Source organism: Schistocerca cancellata, chromosome 5 (genome assembly GCF_023864275.1).
Source record: "Schistocerca cancellata isolate TAMUIC-IGC-003103 chromosome 5, iqSchCanc2.1, whole genome shotgun sequence".
Classification (NCBI taxonomy): Eukaryota; Metazoa; Arthropoda; class Insecta; order Orthoptera; family Acrididae; genus Schistocerca; species Schistocerca cancellata.
In genome coordinates this window covers 565486447-565504255 of record NC_064630.1, presented here as the reverse complement: position 1 = coordinate 565504255, position 17809 = coordinate 565486447, and the positions used below count along the sequence as shown (strand labels likewise).

At 43.4% G+C, this 17809-nt stretch overlaps 1 protein-coding gene across 2 annotated transcripts in view; it reads left to right on the top strand.

Annotated features, from left to right (window-relative positions):
- The window catches only part of LOC126188403 (protein GDAP2 homolog), a 1021851-nt gene that overhangs the window by 126714 nt on the left and 877328 nt on the right, over positions 1-17809 (top strand). For both annotated transcript variants that reach the window (XM_049930006.1, XM_049930005.1), the window contains exon 2: positions 5530-5561. The gene's annotated coding sequence lies outside the window, so the exon portion shown is untranslated. The remainder of the gene's footprint in view (positions 1-5529; positions 5562-17809) is intronic.

Below are 17809 nucleotides of genomic sequence, written 5' to 3'. Positions count from 1 at the left end.
CTGCCAGGTCTTGATTTCCTTCGTCTTTCCACTGCACAATCACATCACCAACAGTTAACTTTGGCAGCTTTAGAAAGTTTGTAACGTTCCTGATGGATTTGTTATTCAGGTGAAATCCAGTGACTACTCCACATTCGAAGTCGCTGAATCTCCTGACCGACCCACTCTGCTGTGACTGTTTCTCTACTGACCGCACAAGTCCGCAGCTCGTAGTCGTGCGGTAGCGTTCTCGCTTCCCACGCCCGGGTTCCCGGGTTTGATTCCCGGCGGGGTCAGAGATTTTCTCTGCCTCGTGATGACTGGGTGTTGTGCGATGTCCTTAGGTTAATTAGGTTTAAGTAGTTCTAAGTTCTAGGGGACTGATGACCATAGATGTTAAGTCCCATAGTGCTCAGAGCCATTTTTTTGACCACACAATACCCACGCCTCCTTTTATACTGGCGTATACGCCTCTCATTATAAGCACTAGCACAGGACGCATTACGTAGACGTGTTCACCTTCTTTTGATAAGATAGTGTATGTGCACTACTACAAGTGGGCTGACGCGATGTTTCTCTAGTTCAGTGGTACCCAACCTTTCCGAGACTATTACCCCTGAGTGCAATTAGATACGGGCTATTACCCACACTCCTCCCCCCACCACCAATAACATTAGCGCTTAAATAAACTTTAGAATGGAAAAAAATTTCTTTGAACGCCTTTTTTTTTTTTTTTTTTTAATGACAGAAGGTAAATGATATTTAGTTTTCATAGGTGTCTTATTAAACCCAGAAATAATGAGTCAATGGGACAATTGGCACCGTTTAATTGTAATAACTTTTTGTTTATATTTATAAAAAGATAAAGTACTCAGTGCCTTACAAGTGCCACCTACAATTCCTCCTCAGAAAAGAAAGCTGGTTGTCTACATACGAGGTTCATTCAAGTTCTAAGGCCTCCGATTTTTTTTCTCCGCACTGGAAAGAGATAGAAACATGCGCATTGTTTTAAAATGAGCCCGCGTTCATTGTCAATACGCCCCAGAGATGGCAGCACCGTACGGCAGATGGAATTTTACCGCCAGCGGCGAGAATGAGAACTGTTTTAAATACTTAAAATGGCGACGTTTTCCTTACTTGAACAGCATGCAATCATTCGTTTTCTGAATTTGCGTGGTGTGAAACCAATTGAAATTCATCGACAGTTGAAGGAGACATGTGGTGATGGAGTTATGGATGTGTCTAAAGTGCGTTCGTGGGTGCAACAGTTTAATGAAGGCAGAACATCGTGTGACAGCAAACCGAATCAACCTCGGGCTCGCACAAGCCGGTCTGACGACATGATTGAGAAAGTGGAGAGAATTGTTTAGGGGGATCGCCGAATGACTGTTGAACAGATCGCCTCCAGAGTTGGAATTTCTGTGGGTTCTGTGCACACAATCCTGCATGACGACCTGAAAATGCGAAAAGTGTCATCCAGGTGGGTGCCACGAATGCTGATGGACGACCACATGGCTGCCCATGTGGCATGTTGCCAGGCAATGTTGACGTGCAACGACAGCATGAATGGGACTTTCTTTTCGTCGGTTGTGACAATGGATGAGACGTGGTTGCCATTTTTCAATCCAGAAACAAAGCGCCAGTCAGCTCAATGGAAGCACACAGATTCACCGCCACCAAAAAAATTTCGGGTAACCGCCAGTGCTGAAAAAATGATGGTGTCCATGTTCTGGGACAGCGAGGGCGTAATCCTTACCCATTGCGTTCCAAAGGGCACTACGGTAACAGGTGCATCCTACGAAAATGTTTTGAAGAACAATTTCCTTCCCGCACTGCAACAAAAATGTCCGGGAAGGGCCGCGCGTGTGCTGTTTCACCAAGACAACGCACCCGCACATCGAGCTAACATTACGCAACAGTTTCTTCGTGATAACAACTTTGAAGTGATTCCTCATGCTCCCTACTCACCTGACCTGGCTCCTAGTGTCTTTTGGCTTTTTCCAACAATGAAAGACACTCTCCGTGGCCGCACATTCACCAGCCGTGCTGCTATTGCCTCAGCGATTTTCCAGTGGTCAAAACAGACTCCTAAAGAAGCCTTCGCCGCTGCCATGGAATCATGGCGTCAGCGTTGTGAAAAATGTGTACGTCTGCAGGGCGATTACGTCGAGAAGTAACGCCAGTTTCATCGATTTCGAGTGAGTAGTTAATTAGAAAAAAAATTGGAGGCCTTAGAACTTGAATGCACCTCGTCGATGGAAGATAATTGTTACAAAACGTGCTGTCTCTGCATCCTTCTTCTTCCTAGTGACATTTGCTTAACTTACACCCAGCAACCCCATTTTAAAATCAGCTAAGCCAGAGGGCTTACACTACACCTACTGCTTGTGCATCGCTAGATTCCTGGATTCCTTACCTCTGAAATGACAGAAATTGGAGGACTTTAGGCTGCCAGTGCTTTGCGTCTGACCACTACCGCTCAGCATGTAGTAGCTATTAGATCGTTTATTGTAGCGAAATGAATAATGAAGTAGTTTCAGATCCTTTGTGGAAACTACATACAATTTGGAGAAGACATTTTCATGAGATGTTTAAGCACGTATGTATCAGTTTTACTGTCACAGATGGATGATTCAAAGTATCTTTGTCGTAGATGGACTATGTGAGGAACAAGGAAGATGTTCATACATTCGATTCACAAGCTGTAACCTCCACCGCATTGTCTCACGCGGCATTGTTAGTATTTGAAATAAAAATGTAGTTATTGGTAACTTTTGTAGTCAGTAATCATCTTGTGGTGCAGTTCTTCTTGCTGTCTCCGTGCTTGCTAAGAAAATGGGATGAGAAGTTCCGCCTTATGCAAGACACCTTTTTTCTTTTGTTTCACCCATACATGTTTCAGCACTTTTGTGCTATCGTCAGTGGGTTCTATTTTTATTTTTAACTGTAAATTTGTTGTTAAGATATTAACAGTTGCGTCGTATACAACATTATGTAAAAGTTGCATTTATAACTTAATTCGCGAAAAGTGGGTGTAATCATAAGTAACATACCTTACATGATGCTATTGCCCACTTGTTTTGGTAGCTGTTCTGCTACACAATATACAACTGGTCATCTGCAAACAGCAAAACGTAATTTATTTTCTGTTTGTTGTGCATTTACGAAAGGAAATAAGACTGTATCACGTTTTCTTTCTGTAACTTACAATTTTGAAGTTGTGGTACGTTTTCCTGTGTTGTTGGCGAAGTAAACAGGCTTTTGTTATTTGCCTATGTTCGCGTGGCAATGCAGTTTTTCCGATTACTACTCAAAACATAGGCGGTGTTTTCGCTGCCATTACGTGTTGTTGTGGCTGTGTGGCGTTCATTTGTTTCGTAGCGTGTTCTGCTGGGTGAGGCGCGCGAGTTTGAATTGTATTTGGTGTTAGTGGTGTGTGGTTTGTGTGGGTTTGCGTGTGTGTGATGAGTACTGGGGCAGAGAGAGAGAGAGAGAGAGAGAGAGAGAGAGAGAGGATTTGTGTGTGTGTGTGTGTGTGTGTGTGTGTGTGTGTGTGTGTGTGTGTGTTACTTGTACAGTTCTTCTGTTGTGGCGAATTTGTTGCACAGTGATGTGTGTTCATTGAGTACTTTCTTTCCTTGGGCTATTGATTTTTGGATGTGATAGTTTTCTTCTATAGTTAATTTTTGGTATAGGCTGCTGCTAGTTTTTAGGATGTGAAGGTCAGTTTCAATGTTTGTTGGGTGGTGGTTGGTGCTACCAGGTGCTCTGCAAATGTTGAGTGTGTGCTATTGCTTTGCAGTACACTGAGGTGTTCATTATATCTGGTTCTGAAGGTCCTACATGTTTGGCCCACATATACAGATTGACAGCAGTTGCAAGTAAGTTGGTAGATGCCGGACTGGCTGTATTTGTCAGTGTTGGTGGTATTGTAGTTTTACGAATGGTGGTGATAATAACAATGATTTTTTGAAAATAGTTTAGTTTCAAGTCTACTGAACGCCTTTTTTCTTTACCCCTTCGAAAATTTCATTCTACCCCTCAGGGGGTATTAACCCCCCCAGGTTGCGAACCACTGCTCCAGTTGAACGATTCAACTGGAATGACTAAGTTAAATATAATTTGTCAAATAGCTTTACGCTGACACTAGTTTAATACATCTGTCGCCAGCTGAAACGAGAAGCGATAAGCTAAGATCGAAGAAAGACATTTCGGGGGCTAGAGTTTATGCCGGAGCATGGTGAAAACAAAGAGTCTAACGTACAAGAAAGACTGCAGTTTCGTGTGGTATTATTTCACGTCTAGTATTAACAACTTTTATGAAACTGGGTTCTATAGGCATTCTGACAGTGTGTCCCATTCAACTGTCAGATTTTCACTACTACGTTCTTTCCTACAAGAAGGGGTTCACGATTAATGTTACGATATCTCATGGTCCTATCTTTCCCTGCGTATCGACTGACTCATGCCTTGAGGCAAGTAACTCTTTTCTTGACCCTGTTCCTACCTTCCTTTCTCTCTGTACCCTGTTTCTGTCCCCATTTGAGCAGCACTGCTACATTCCACCCACCCCCCTCCCCCCACCCCTTCCCCCGTCTCTCTCTCTCTCTCTCTCTCTCTCTCTCTCTCTCTCCCCCTCTCCCTCCCTCTCCCCCTTTCCCCCTCTCCCTCTCTCCCCCTCTCCCTCCCTCTCCCCCTTTCCCCCTCTCCCTCTCTCCCCCTCTCCCTCCCTCTCCCCCTTTCCCCCTTCCCCCTCTCCCCCTCTCCCTCCCTCTCCCCCTCTCCCTCCCTCTCCCCCTCTCCCTCCCTCTCCCCCTCTCCCTCCCTCTCCCTCCCTCTGCCCCTCTCCCTCCCCCTCTCCTCTCCCTCCCTCTCCCTCTAAGCAGATCAGTTTTATAAGCAAACGTAACAGATTATGTACTGTGCCAGCTACTTACCTATTTTTTTCGCTATGTGATGTAGTAAATACAATCGGTCCGTGTCTACCACTACGCGTTCTTTTTCGTTTTAAAGTACGGTATCTTATTCGGAAGCAGTATGTCGTCTTTAGTTATTACCAGAAGCGATGTCTTTATTCCAAAAGGCAGTTTTCCTTCTTTCACTCCCATTTCTGTGGTGTGTTATCAGCTTATCACTCTGTGTTCCGTTAAATCTTGCAAGCTGCGTGACTGTGCTAGGTAGAAGAGAGTGCTGATTGTTGTGGTATTTCTATGAATTGCTCCGTACTCCACCGGGCGTGCCTACGAAACAGTCAGTATGTTATATAATGTATATTGCTTCCACAGACTTTGTGTATATTTTGCATTTTATCTGCCCTTCGCGCCACTGCGCTATTTGTTACACCATCAGAGCACTTTCAGGGGTCTCTACCTCAACGAGATTTGGTGCTCTAACATTCCTTCCTTCCTTCCTGAGAAAGAGTCATCAGTAAGTCATACAAAGAAGAATTCATTTATAAATATTGTTCACGTATTTTTATCTAGTTTTGTAATGGAAAATTTATTAATTTGTGTATTTTTTAAATCATTTATTTATTTATTTATTTTGCAGATCGGGTGCAAGTAATGGGCAGCCACTAAGTGGTAAGTCAATGTCCGTTCTCCATTCAAGCCACTTCTTCATTTTATAGTTACAACTAAACCGCGGATTCTAGGTAAAAACCTATTTTGTTCCTGAGTTCCTGTTTGCATAAAAATTTGTACTTATGCGTTTCATGACTATTTACACTTAATAGCGTTAATTCTATAGGACCTAAAAAAGCCTATTTCGATGTTAGTGCCTATTTTTGCCTATTTTGGCATCAAAATCCTAAAAAGTACCTATTTCGTTAATCTAACATAGAGTTCTTGTGTTTTCAAAGATTAGAAAAAGGAAGTAAACTTGGGGCTTTACGTTTCGTCGAAGGCTAAGGTCGTTAGAGACTATTTACAATTCCTTTGCTTGCCTTACTACCAACAGCACTCGGCAGGGTTGAATGATCATCCATCCAAGTACGCGCCGAGCGCGACGGTGCTTCACTTCGGTGAGCGAATGGGAACCGCTCAAAGATTTGAGTTACACATTATACTCGAACGTGGGAGTACTAAATGTTGTATTTTAAAATATTTCGTTCGTAGGATTCTGGCCAGCTGTGTATTTTCGCAAAGAAACCGTTTCATAGGCCTTAAGCTGAGTACGGATTAAAAAATCACAATGTTAATCGTAGACGCCCTCTACAGCTAAATTACTGCCCTTCTTGCATTTTATCGCTGCTGTCTACAGGCAGTCCTATCAAACTACTGTTTCTTGAAAGGTATTATACGTGAATTTTCCGGTTCGAAAAATAATTTGCCAGTAGTGAGATGTTTTCGTCTGAAGCACCGGTAGATTCCATTCGCTTGTTCAGAAGGGGCGGCCATATGTCAGGTGCCATATGTCCAGCAACGAGTACGGTACGTCCACTACCGCTCCCATGCACCGCAGTATAAAAAAAATAAAAAAAAAAACAGGTCATCGTTCACTTTTTCCCAGCGAAAACAAATCAGTACACTGTGTAGCGACCGACGTGTTAAGTGTTACTGACGTTCTAAGTGCAAAATAAATTCTAGTTTCGGTGTGAGAATACTACGCCAAGCCGAAAACAGCTAGTTCAAAGTCTACTCATATAAGGCAGTGGCTGCAAGATTTTCCGCATTATACAACAGATGGGAAAATTATTTCATACTGTCAACACTTTGTATTTTAATTTTTTATTTTCTCTGCATCATTTTTATTAGAGCCTATTTTAGGTTTTATATAGCCTAAATGACCTACTGAAGAGCCTATTTTAGGTGCCTAAAACACACTTTTTTACGACCTAAAAATCCGTGGTCTAACTTACAACTGTATTTGGCGTTCATTTAATTAATTTAAAAAATTTGATAGAGTGTGAGCGCAACTTCAAAAAATAACGAACTGTGAATGATCTATAGATATGAAAAAAACCTTTATTTCATGTATTTCAGACGTGCATCGGGGATATTATTAGTTCTTGTTCCGATATTTCGGCTGACAACCTTTCAGTGCGTGCGCGTTAACTCCCAGTATTGCGTAAATCGATTAAAAATCTTGCAAGCGACTCACCTTGAGGATGGCTGAAAGGTTGTCAGCCGAAATATCGGAACAAGAATGAATAATGTCGCGGATAAACGCCCGAGAAATAATGGGATATTCCATCGGGCGGGAACGCTTCAAGAAACACACGAATAAAGTTTTCTGTGATTAATAGAATGTCTGTGTGATGTCCTTTCCTGTGTTGCACATTCATCATCCTACACTCCTTTATTACGATTGTTTTTCGGAGTGAAAGTACGTAATATTTTCTTTGCGGTTCACTATTAGTAACTAGTAGTTTGTCACGCCTTATGCGTTTCGTCTCACAGCAGTCTCACCTCCTGCCGAGTATAAAGTATGCACATGTTAAGAGAGCACGAGGATAAGAGAACAGTTCTGATTCCCGGTAAGTAAGTATTTTAGTGCCCATCTAGTATAACATTGAACATATAGTGAAACATACCTGCGATTTACCGAGCTAAGTATTTGCACCCCTTTCCTACAAAGTACGAAGTGGATTTGACTCCGTCCGTTCTCTGCCGAACTTGTTCATTGTGTTGTATAGCTAGAGAAGGCCGAAATGCACGCGTTAAACTCAAGCAGGCGGGCGTGAGGTCTGAAACAGGATACGTAATGAATGCTATAAAGAAAAGTACGTAGCTTCTGGAATACTTAACTTTAATCCACATTTGTAGAACATTGCTCTTGATGATACAGAAGTATTATAGCAATTGAATACGGCGCCTTGCTAGGTCGTAGCAACTGTAGCTGAAGGCTATGCTAACTATCGTCTCGGCAAATGAGAGCGTAATTCTCAGTGAACCATGGCTAGCAACGTAGGCTGTACAACTGGGGCGAGTGCTAGTACGTCTCTCTAGACCTGCCGTGTGGTGGCGCTCGGTCTGCAATTACTGACAGTGGCGACACGCGGGTCCGTCGTATACTAGCGGACCGCGGCCGATTTAAAAGCTACCACCTAGCAAGTGTGGTGTCTGGCGGTGACACCACAATTGTCGTAGCTGGCGCTAAAATTTTACAGTCGGAAAATTAATCATCACAAATAAGTAACGAAGTGCCTGCTTGGCTTTGCTCCCAAATATTTTTCGTTACATAATACTTCCTACGATGAGATAAGTGTTTCCTAAGTTTATACAATGTACAGAATGCAGAAACATATTCTGATTGTAATTAGAAAACAGACTAAGAAATATTACGTAATTTGCCCAAGTAGTATATACAGGGGTGTGGATCAAAAACACTCATGTAAATGTAAATTCGAAGTATTTGTAGTTGGCTGGCTCAGATGGCTCTGAGCACTATGGGACTTAACTGCTGAGGTCATCAGTCCCCTAGACGTAGAACTACGTAAACCTAACTAACCTAAGCACATCACACACATCCATGCCCGAGACAGGATTCGAATCTGCGACCGTAGCAGCAGCGCGGTTCCAGACTGAAGCACCTAGAACCGCTCGGCTACAGCGGCCGGCTACAAGTTTTCTTGAAATTATTTTTTACACCATTGCTAGTTTCGAGCCTGAGCCAGTCGTCAGATGGTAGCGTTGATTTCTTGCAAGTTTTACGTTTGTCTCTTCCTGAAAAGCCCTCCTTTGCATATTATAATACAGAGGTTTGATTTTCGTTTATAATCCCTACTGATCCATGAAGTGAACTATAAACAAGATCTTGTTTTAAATTCAGACGAAAATACTTTTTGCAGGATCAACAATGTCATTTGAAAGACCCAAGATGTCCAAAGGTATAGTACAGGTGTTGTAAATAGGTGAGTGATTTTCGCGCCATTTGTTTGTTAATCAAATCAGCAGCAAAACTTTATCACCTGCCTTTCGTCCAAAAAGAATGATCTGAAAAGCACTTCGCGTGGGATAGTGAAAGTGCAGTTCTGTCAATTCTTGTAATCAGTTCATGTCAGTTACTTATTATGCTAGTGACTAGCACGCGATCCTGCGATACGGGGTGGCCTCACTCGGTGCCATTCTATGCACTGCTTGTGGCTGTTGCTTGCGGTCGCGGCTGCGCGCACACAACTCGGGAATCGCGTGGGCAGCGTGCTTGGTGAAAGCACGTGGACGCGGTGCGCTCCAAGGTCGCCGGCCACCAGGCCGTGAGCTGCGGTCTGGATACTGCCTCACCGGAGAGGAGGGCAGGACGTTGCTTGAACCAGGACAGAAAAGTTGCCACTGTCCACAGAAAAAAAGATCTTTTTCAGTTGGTTAACGATTCTTTTGCTCGCCAACAAATTCACCAAAACAATCGATAACGAACTAAAAATCGCATGTTTCTTAAACAGGCTGTTACAAAAAGGTACGGCCAGACTTTCAGGAAACATTCCTCACACACAAATAAAGAAAATATGTTATGTGGACATGTGTCCGGAAACGCTTAATTTCCATGCTAGAGCTCATTCCTTCACTGCCACTTGGCCCAATTGAAGGAAGGTAATGTTGACTTCGGTGCTTGTGTTGTCATGCGACTCATTGCTCTACAGTACTAGCATCAACCACATCAGTACGTAGCATCAACAGGTTAGTGTTCATCAGGAACGTGGCTTTGCAGTCAGTGCAATGTTTACATATGGGGAGTTGGCAGATGCCCATTTGATGTATGGATTAGCACGGGGCAATAGCAGTGGCGCGGTACGTTTGTATCGAGACAGATTTCCAGAACGAAGGTGTCCCCACAGGAAGAGGTTCGAAGCAATTGATCGGCGTCTTATGGAGGACGGAACATTCCAGCCTATGACTCGCGACTGGGGAAGACCTAGAACGACGAGGACACCTGCAGTGGACGAGGCAATTCTTCGTGCAGTTGACGATAATCCTAATGTCAGCGTCAGAGGTAACGTTGACAACGTCACTGTATGGAGAGTGCTACGGGAGAACCAGTTGTTTCCGTACCATGTACAGCGTGTGCAGGCACTATCAGCAGCTGATTGGCCTCTACGGATACACTTCTGCGAATGGTTCATCCAACAATGTGTCAATCCTCATTTCAGTACAAATTTTCTCTTTACGGATGAGGCTTCATTCCAACGTGATCAAATTGTAAATTTTCACAATCAACATGTGTGGGCTGACGAGAATCCGCACGCAGTTGTGCAATCACGTCATCAACACAGATTTTCTGTGAACGTTTGGGCAGGCATTATTGGTGATGTCTTGACTGGGCCCCATGTTCTTCCACCTACGCTCAATAGAGCACGTTATCATGATTTCATACGGGATACTCTACCTGTGCTGCTAGAACATGTGCCTTTACAAGTACGACACATGTGGTTCATGCACGATGGAGCTCCTGCACATTTCAGTCGAAGTGTTCGTACGCTTCTCAACAACAGATTCGGTTACCGATGGATTGGTAGAGGCGGACGAATTCCATGGCCTCCACGCTCTCCTGACCTCAACCCTCTTGACTTTCGTTTATTGGGGCATTTGAAAGCTCTTGTCTACGCAACCTCGGTACCAAATGTAGAGTCTCTTCGTGCTCGTATTGTGGACGGCTGTGATACAATACGCCATTCTCCAGGGCTGCATCAGCGCATCGGGAATTCCATGCGACGGAGGGTGGATGCATGTATCCTGGGTAACGGAGGACATTTTGAACATATCCTGTAACAAAGTGTTTGAAGTCACGCTGGTACGTTCTGTTGCTGTGTGTTTCCATTCCATGATTAATGTGTTTTGAATAGAAGTAATAAAATGAGCTCTAACATGGAAAGTAAGCGTTTCCGGACACATGTCCACCTAACATATTTTCTTTCTTTGTGTGTGAGGAATGTTTCCTGAAAGTTTGGCCATACCTTTTTGTAGCACCCTGTATATTGCAGTAAAAGTCAACGAAATGAAGCAGACTCTCACACACTAACAACATCAATAGAAATGGCATAATATACTCAAAAATCGCACTTGAAAATGGGAATCATTTCCCGAAACGCGTCGTGCGAAAAGTAAATAAAGAAAATCGTGACTGGTAGCAGAAGATCTTTATAAACAAACATTGTTTTCACAGTCGCAGACTTTCAGAAACTATTTATAATGGATCAAATCAGATTTTCAAGGTTATTTGATATCGGGATCTTACGAATATATCATAAAAAGTTCAGCCATTTGTTGTGCGTAGTCGTCTTGGAATTCTGGGCTGGGTTTTGGTCCACCAGCGACAGCGAAAATATAGTAAAAAAACCCTTTTTGCGGTTTTCTGAGGAACCGTCTATGAACTAACGGCGTCTCCATAATGCCCATCTGAAGTGCACCGTAGACCACATCAAATGCAAAATGGATCAACCGATTCGCTTCGTTTTCCTATTCAGGTGGAAGTGTGTGGTATTCATACTTTGACCCTATTCTGTAGGACAGTGACACTAAGACGATCCTTTAATTAAATAACTGTTAAAAGTTGAATGAATAGATTTAAATTTCAAAATTCGTTCAGTCTGAAGTTGGTGACCATAATATCAAACAGTACGAGTTAAATTTCAGGAGGAATTCTCAAGGTGGGTTTAGTCACCGTTCCTGTTTCAGTGGTGAATGCAGTCACTGTTTAACGGAAAACGTAAATTATCTAAACGATAATTGAAGACAGGAAGTGAAGTGCGACTAATACTTCGTTGCTAAATACAACGACCCAGTAGTTTGTCTAGTAAACACCTCAGAAGTTCTTTAGCAGACTCGATCACTCTCTCTTAAAAACAGACGTAAAGAGAACATTACATTTGAGAGTAGGGAAGAGAACATGATGTGTTGCTTCAGTAACAGTGTAAGGTACTCGAATTGAACACATTATAGCAGTAGTTAGTTAACTCATCGGTATCCCTTTCCCGCTACCATCACTATCTCTAGCCGAACATAAGACTCCTCCTCGAGGTGAATGGTTCAAATGGCTCTGAGCGCTATGGGACTCAACTGCTGAGGTCATTAGTCCCCTAGAACTTAGAACTAGTTAAACCTAACTAACCTAAGGACATCACAAACATCCATGCCCGAGGCAGGATTCGAACCTGCGACCGTAGCGGTCTTGCGGTTCCAGACTGCAGCGCCTTTAACCGCACGGCCACTTCGGCCGGCTCCTCGAGGTGAGTCAGCTGCTGCTATTATTCATATTCGCATACACCCCCAACTTCTTTGACCTTCCTCCAGTTCGTTAACAGGTGTATAGTACTGTACTTTGGCGTCGATGTCCCTGCATTCCCTATTATAAAATTGATACTTGCAACCCCCCCCCCCCCCCCCCCACTCGTAAAAAACCTCCAGAAATGTCTCAGTCTCAGTTTAGCCGGTGAGTCCGCAGACGGTGGTATAAAGGGCGTACCAGATAACTGGCCACGCTTTCCCACTCGAGTTTTGCGATAATTAAGCCAGTCTCTAACTTAAGCGTATATACGGTATAGTGCATATAAGATCGTATATCTTCGGTTCTGCCGAAGTTATTCATTTGTTTAGTAATATCAACATATTCCTGGCATTGTAAAATTACTGAAAGATAGTATTTATAGACTGTAGACTCCTCCAAATGTCTGAATGGCAAAAGGCAATTTTTGCTAGCAAATATTTTTTAATAACAGTTACTTGATTCGCGCCAGAATAAATGTGTTTTCCCTACGTATCTCCTTGCTGACGTCACCAGCGATTTCTGCATCGGTACCTCATCCCACAGGCTCTGAAAGTGCCAAATGTCCAACCGCCTCTGCTACCAGCAGGGGAACTTACCCCTCGTTCCTTACGCCGGAGGTACTGCGGCTCTGATATATTCACTTCACGTTATGTGAAATAGCAAAACTGGAAGTAAAGTAAACTGCGCTCTTATTTGCAAATAAGGGGTACCTTACGTACTGCAGTGGTCCGGACACACTGTTTGCAGGAGAGTTAAATTGCCTCCATCCTTCGGTACATTGACAGATTCCGCGCAAGTTCATTTTCTCCACTCAGTTCCCTTTTCATATTTGGTGTACAGTACAATGAAAGGCCACATGTTAATGCGTCCCTGTTTATCCTCAACTGCAGACACCTGTTGCCTGTATCCCTATTTCGCATCAATGGAAGGGATAAGGAGCATGTCCAGTAATATACCACACCCTTCCCCTAATCGTGCCATCCAGACGCGAGCGTAGTCTATCTTTCACACTTAGAAAAAAGATACACTTGGTCCTACTGTTCCAGTTGCGCTGACATTGTTCCCCAGGTTTGAAGTTGGATTTTGTTATCGATATTTACCCCTGGAAACACCTGCAGATCGCAGTAGCTGCGAAGCGAACCATGGCAATGTAGATAGCGTTGAGTTACGCCATAACGACATCCAACGGTAGTTTGTAATCCATGGTACCAATTCGCACCAACTTCCTGCATTATTTTCACTGCTTTTTCTGTGGATAACTTAATGTGTGGAACAAAATTCCTCTTCTTATCCAACTGACTGCCAAGAAACTGCAGACCTTGTTGCGTGATATGGAGGTTTTAATTTTAATAGTGTTGTTCCTTGTCTGTGATAGTTGGCCCTTGAGTAGTTTGAAGCTAGTTTTGTGTGCTGCTATATTCAAATACCACTGCCACAACTGCTCAAGCGCACGTAATGAAAGTTAGGAGCTTTTCAGCAGAACTACAGAAATTAGGCAGGAGGAACGCAATCTACGACAAGTGGGTGTAAATATAGAGAGAGTACTGCATGATCAGCAATTTTAAGCAATTTCAAGATTGCTAATTACCGTTGCAATAGAATAATAGGGACAGAGGCTCCTGTTGTGAAGAGCGTTTCAGTTTTACGTAACTCTTCCATATTTTTTTCATTTCCACATTTTTCTTTTAATAAAGCTGTAGAACTGAGCTGTAGCCGTTTAATATTAGGTATACAGCGTTATACTGAAAAATGTAAAGATTGTACAACGTACGCTGAAGCGCCAAAGAAACTGGTATAGGCACGCGTAATCAAACAGAGAGATACGTAAACAGGCAGAATTCGGCGCAGCGGTCGGCAACGCCTATAGAAGACAACAAGTGTCTGGCGCAATTGTTAGATCGGTTACTGCTGTTACAATGGCACGTTATCAAGATTTAAGTGACGTTGAACATGGTGTTATAGTAGGAGGCGCAAGAGCGATGGGACACAGCATCTCCGAGGTAGCGACCAAGTGGGGATTTTCCCGGACGACCATTTCACGAGTGTACCGTGAATGTCAGGAATCCGGTAAAAAATCATATCTCCGACATCGCTGCGGCCTGAAAAAGATCCTGCAAGAACGGGACCAACGGCTACTGAAGAGAATCGTCAACTTGGCAGATGTGCAACCCTTCCGCAAACTGTTATAGATTTCAATGCTGGGTCATCAACAAGTGTCAGCGTGCTTACCATTGAACGAAACATCTTCGATGTGGGCTTTCAGAGCCGAAGGCCCACTTGTGTACCCTAGATGACTACACGACACAAAGCTTTACGCCTCTTCTGAGCCCGTCAGGACCGACATTGGACTGTCGATAACTGGAAACATGTTGTCTGGTCGGACAAGTCTCGTTTCAAATGGTATCGAGTGGATGGACGTGTACGGGTATGGAGACAACCACATGAATCCATGGACCCTGCATGTCAGCAAGGGCCTGTTGAAATTGGTAGAGGTTCTATAAAGGCGTGGGACGTGTGCAGTTGGAGTGATATGGGACTCCTGATCCATCTAGATATGACTCTGACAAGTGTCATGTACGTAAGCACCCTGCCTGATCACCTGCATCCATTCATGTCCATTGTGCATTCCGACGGACTTGGGCAACTAGAACAGGACAATGCGACACTGCACACGTCCAGAATTGCTACAGAGCGGCTCCAGGAATACTCTTCTGAATTTACACACTTCCGCTGGCCACCAAACTCCCCAGACATGAACATTGAGCATATCTGGGATGCCTTGCAACGTCCTGTTCAAAAGAGATCTCCACCCTCTCGTACTCTTACTGAATCATGGACAGTCATGCAGGATTCATGGTGTCAATTCCCTTCATACTGCTTCACACATCAGTCGAGTCCATGCCATGCCGTGTTGCGGCACTTCTGCGTGCTCGGTGGACCCTACACAAAATTAGGCAGATGTACCACTTTCTTCAGCTCTTCAGTGTAACAAAAGGTTCACGGTTCCTAAGACATTTAGTTAGTTATGAGGATTATGTAGAAATATGTTTCTTCCATTCAGACATTTTTAAATTTCATCCCTTCTTACCCACTCTCCAACTCTTATTCCCATTTATTTTTTTCACCAAATGGTAATCTATATTTGTAGTAAGTTTATTTAGTATTGCCCCAGTAAGTAGTGCATGCTCTCCTCCTTCACGTTCTCCGGCTCTGCCCCCTCCCCTCCCCCCTCCACACATATCCATAGTGGGCCGTACACAATGGTTCCTACTTTATCACTACCTTGCCTATTGACCTATCATGTCAGACTGTACATCTCTGTCTGTCCTCAGATGATAAATTGCCTCTTGCCTTCAAAATATTCAGTGTTTGCGTGACTGCTCGCTGCTCCTAAATCAACCGGCACGAATCGCGCAACTGTTCTTATATTGATTTCCACACGAAAAGACGTAAATGCACCTGACGTTCTTTAGCTGTCAAGAAACTCGTGTGGAGACGAGGGAAACTGCAAAGAAATGTTCAAGTCTGCTTTCCCAAACGCATCGTCCGCGCAACTGGACGATCCTTGTGACAGTTTAAAGAGAATAGAGGAAGTTACAGCCGAGCTGGTTTTGAACGTTTTATGGCCATGCTGCTGCTGTTGCCGGAGTAGCAAGCAAATTACCTGCCATCTGAAGAGATAATTCATCTCTGGAGTCTTTCTACTTGTTGTATTCAGTCACAGGTGATTGACGGTGAGTCAGATGGCAGATGTTATGCAGATCCGCCGTGAGTGGCTCAGAGAACAACTCTCTGATTACCCAAGCATGCTAAAAGAAGCTTATGTTACGAGGGTAATCCCAAAAGTAAGGTCTCCTATTTTTTTATAAGTACATAGTCTTGTTTATTTCTACAATGGTTTACATCAATTTACAGCTTGAACATTTAGCTAGTTTTCGACATAATCACCATTTCTGTCGATGCATTTTTGTAGACGCTGTATGCCCTAGTCATACCAGCTCGCCGCCATGCTGTTCAGAAAGTTACTAACCTCTTCTTTACGAACTGCTTTCCGGCCAAATGTTCTTTTAACCTAGGGAACAGGTGATAGTCACTGGGCGCCAAGTCAGGACTATAGGGTGAGTGGGTGACTTTGTTCCACTGAGACTGTTGCAGGAGGGCTACGGTTTGCCGAGCGATGTGTGGGCGAGCGTTGTCATGGAGAATGTGTATGCCCTTGGTCAACATTCCTCTTCTCCGGTTCTGAATTGCCCGTTTGAGTTTTTTCAGAGTCTCACAGTACCTGTCAGGGTTAACATTCAGCTCCGACGACGAGGTGAAAGAAGAGGTTCGTAACTTTCTGAACAGCATGGCGGCGAGCTGGTATGACATGGGTATACAAAAACTGCCACAGCGTCTACAGAAATGCATCGACAGAAATGGTGATTATGTCGAAAAATAGCTAAATGTTCAAGCTGTAAACTGATGTAAACCATTGTAGAAATAAACAGGTCTATGTACTTATAAAAAATAGGAGACCTTACTTTTGGGATTATCCTCGTACAATACATTTTAAAGAGCATGGTTTGATTGACGACTATTAAAAATGTAGGCACTCTACCTAAAGTCAGAAAGAGCTAGCTGCATAACCTCTGTATTATTTAGAACGTTTACGAATGTTGCAGAATAGGGGAAGTACCAGAGGATTTTAAATCAACTCAGCAGAGATGTAATTTTTTTATTAGTCAAAATATGAATTCGTAAAGCCTGCCAATTATCAAAGTACGCAGCAAAGAATGTGGTTGAAGAGAAGTATCGTTCTCGAAGACATAGTTATATGCGAGTAGAGCAAGAGTGTGTTATAGACAAATTCAGCCTTATTTACTGAAGGCACAATGTTACACTCAAAACGCAATATGAAGATAACTCCACCGCTCAAAAGAACAAGAGACGGTTTGTGATGACCGTTGCCAGACTGAAACGCAACCGTGGGTGTTACCGTTTATCTCTCAACTGCATTAACTTTGTACTGTCAACATAAGCGACTGTGATGAGATACGCACATATGAAAAAGTATCAGATTGGTTACATCAGCAGACTGTTCAAACAAAGCTAAAGTTCAGTGATGGTGTCTTGATGCTCTTTGCAACAATGAAGATAAGTTTATGTAATTATATTAATGCGTAGTGTCTGTTCTTTCACATATGTCAAAGAGAACAGACATCACGTGGAATACAAAACTGTGATACATATTATCTCAATTGGAGGCGGAACGGGGGGGGGGGGGGGGGAGGAAAGAAATGGAAAAAAACTTATGATATCAGCTGCATCGAGACTTTATGCGGTATCAGCTGCGACGAGTGAAAATGTGTATGATTTTTATAATTTCGAGTCCTCATTCCTTCAAAGTGGGCGATGCCGCAACGTGAAGCCGAAATTTGCGTACTGACGCAGGAATCCTCAGATTAGAGCGTATATCCAATTTCCAAGCATATTTGGCAATTGGGAAGCATTGCCGGTTTTGCTAGTGTAATATAATGGAAGGGGAAAATTAAAGCAACACCACGCCTGAGCTTCTTGCCAGTAGATCTGCATTTATTTGCTGCAGCACAACCACACTGATCAGAAACGGCGAAGGTGCCGTACGTGT